A 3,740-nucleotide genomic window follows, 5' to 3' on the forward strand; every position below is an offset into this window, starting at 1 on the left:
TTCCCATAAAGTAGATTATGTGTCCTGGCATGATTCGGGAGAAATCTCTTAGTGTACAATTTGCATGTATGGTCACTCCACAATCGAAGCATGTATAAATTAACCATACATTTGGATCTATTTCTCCCTCACAAACGTCACACCAATATTTGCTGCTTTTCTTTACGCCAGAACATAAAGTGAGCGGGTGTTCATCATTCTTTTGCCATATCATTTCTGGCAAACTAGCACAATACAAACACAAACAAAAGTCATAATTATCACAACACATCGCAAAACCTTCTACAGTAGAACCTCTATAAATTAATACTCTTTAAATTAATAATCGATATAAATTAATAAATATTTCCGGTCCCGAGTTGGGTCGGTGTAAAAATAACACATTTCGATAAATTAATAAGATAATAATTTTTTTGGAAATTCTATGTAAAAATATAGTCCCATCAATATCATAAATTAATAATCAAATAATATTAGATATATATATATAATATTAAAAATATAGTCCCATCAATATATATATATATATATATATATATATATATCTAAGAAAATCTAGTGAAATACTGAAATATGACTATATTGTTGTTTGCATATTCTTGAATTTGCATTCTTATTGGAGCTTATCTCTAATATCTTTCATTGTCGTCTTCTCAAATCGCATCCAAAAATTACGAAGAGTTCCAAATGCGATAATTGCTTCTTTATATGTAATTGGTTCTAAAATTACCGCAATATTTTATTCGACTTCATCATTACCATGAATGATACTAGTAGAATTTTCTTCTACGCTCTAAACTTCTAACATCTATCATTTTTACCTAAACTCTAAACTTAGCAATTACAATAGAAAAAATTATAAATTAAGAAAATTCTTTAAAATTATGAGTGATAACAAAAGTATCTTATTTTGGAATACATAATTTTCAAAATTATGAAAATTAAAAATCTCTTCAGAAATTAATATTTTATTAATTTATCGATAAATGAAAACCACTATAAATTAATAAAATTTCATGGTCTCGACTTTATTAATTTATAGAGGTTCTACTGTACTTTGATATTGCATCCTCTGCAAAAGCCTTGAACTATCTTTAAATACAAGGGATGTAACTGTCCATTATAAATGAAAGGCTCAGATAAGGAACCACAATGTACATCTATATCCACCCTTCCTTGCACTGTGTACTTGAAACCATCAGATAATGTTTTACAAAAGTTGCAGTAACTAACTCCTCGAACAGCTTTTAACGTGTATTTTAAGAAGTCAAATACAAATTTTTTCTTCATAGGGAGATTGGCACACTTTCCATGGAGAAAGAAACAGCATTCCTGACAAACATAGATGGAGCCAAATCCAATTGGATGGATACATGTTGCACATCGTTTGTCCTCATCATGAATGAAATCTCCTTTGTGAAGCTATAAAGGATGTGTTTATGACTAAAATGGCATATCAAGTTATCACCCACCACCTTGTATGGTGCAACATCTTCTATGATCTCAGGTGTTCCTTCATATTCTATACCATCCCAACCGCTAAACGCACACGAAAAATGAACTGCATAGTTAGGGCAAACAGAACAAGAATAAGCTCTCTTATACTGACTTATATATTGGTGACAGACTCCGCAATTTGAATAACTAGCGCCACTATGATGAGTAAAAGATAGGCAATGATCATGACGATAGATGTTGATGACATGGGGGAAGCCGATACATTCTGCGTAGATAAATTAATCACATTGAACACAAATATAAAGCCTTGTCCAGCCTCTTCCCCCACAGACGTCACAAGTATATGAGAATCTGTTAGAAAAGCGAGTAAGCGGATGCTCGTGGGTCTTGGTATGTTCAATTACAAAGGGTGGTGGATTTTTGGTACAGCTAACGCATGTAGTAAAATTACAAGTAGAACAATAACCACTCCTTTTGGTTGTTCACATATTAGACAAGACTTCTCGGCATCATCCGTAAGTGTGTCAGATGCGATGAGTTTGAGAGGGTGACTAGAGTGACAAGGATGATGTACCTCTTTCGAGAGATGGAAACAATCTACGTGGAAGTACACATAGCATCCAAGACAAGTGGTGTGAGAGAAGGAGAGAAAGATTCCATTGAGTTTTTGTGAGTTTTTGGTGTCGTTCTTGAGAGTATTTCTTTTATGGGAGTGAAGATCTGTGATAGAGGACATTTTGGGGCTTGTGGAATTGTTCTCATGCTTTTAAGATCACTTTCGCCATTCTCAAGGTGAGTGCATGACCATGGATTATCATAGCATTAGATCTCTGAGTTTTCTATGTTTTCTCTGTGTTTTGGTCGATTGATTCATTGTTGGATCTGATTTTCGTGTTTTCTTGTGACTTGTTTTGGTTGTGGATGTATTCATGGTCGAGTTGTGGTATGGAGGATGAATCTTGTCGATGACAGCGTTCGGGAATTAACGCTAGGGCAGATGCATCGATCGACGAAGTCGCGAGGATTTGCGAGTAGTCGGTACACTACATCGGTCGACACAGCTAGTGATTTGGAGGATTTCATTGGTCGTTGCAAGGAACGCATCGGTCGATGCAATGGAGTTATATCGGTCGATGCAAGGTGTGCGTCGGTCGATGTAAGGAAAAGCTACATTGGTCGACCCTGGATCACAACTGATGACTGTTTTGTGTGCTTTGTGGTTTGGCTGATTATGACTTATTGTGATTGTTGTTTGTGTGTGTAGACCAGTAGATGGGAGAATTGCCTCTCTAAATATTTCTGGTAATACTTACGCCTCTCTTTTGTGTTGTGGTGCAGGTAAAGGCAAAGTGTGATCGTGGAATCAGGACGATGAATAGGAGGATGTTCTAGAGGCTTGATTGATTGTGGACTAGCTTTTGTTAGGTTGCTAGAGTTGAGTCGTTAGAACATTCTAGGATGTTGGTGATTGCTTCTTCACTTTGTTGCTTTATGACTTGTTAGAATTTGGATTGAGATATTCGTTATTAGAATTATTTATTGGATTATTGGTATTGTTTATGTTACCCAATATCGGCTGTTATATAGTTTTTGCTAAGTTGTTAGTGGGTATGAGGCCAGTAGAGATTTTAAAAAAAAAAATGGGATGAGTTGTTTCAAGACTAGAGATTCATATTCTTATATCGTTAAATTATTTTAAATAAAATGAATTGATCTTTTGCCATAAAAAGTTTAATAAACATTCTATTTTTTGTCGACAAATAAAAATTATAATCTTTCGAATATTAATGTTTTATTATTTAATTATATAACCACTAAAATGATTTTGAAAAATGATGAAAGATTTTTTTGGTATGAAAATATATTTAAATTTTGTAATTATGAAAAATATTATACTTAAATATGAGAGGAATGACACATGTCTAAATAAGATAATGCCACTTGTCAGTTTATTAGAGTATTAGTTTGATAAAAACCTTATTTTCTTATATAAAACTAGGTTAGTACCCGAGCTACGCTGCGGGTTTGTTTTTACAGGTTTTTTACAATTATTTTTTGTTATACTTTTTAAAATTATAATTCATAGGGTGATCTTGGTAAAACATATTTTTATAGTTTTGTTTTTTTAGAAAAAAACATGCACTATATTATGAGATATACTTAAAGTTAATTATTTTTATTCTTATTTAAATATAAAAATGATTTAAAATTGAAATTAATTTTGAAAAAGTATAATTTTTTATGTCAATTTTTTTAGTTTTTTTAGTGTATATTAGAAATTC

The 3,740-nt window shown here is 32.6% G+C and overlaps 1 pseudogene; it reads right to left on the bottom strand.

Annotated features, from left to right (window-relative positions):
- On the bottom strand, positions 1,048 to 2,194 carry LOC109132918 (annotated as a pseudogene).

Source organism: Camelina sativa, chromosome 5 (genome assembly GCF_000633955.1).
Source record: "Camelina sativa cultivar DH55 chromosome 5, Cs, whole genome shotgun sequence".
NCBI classification, from domain to species: Eukaryota; Viridiplantae; Streptophyta; class Magnoliopsida; order Brassicales; family Brassicaceae; genus Camelina; species Camelina sativa.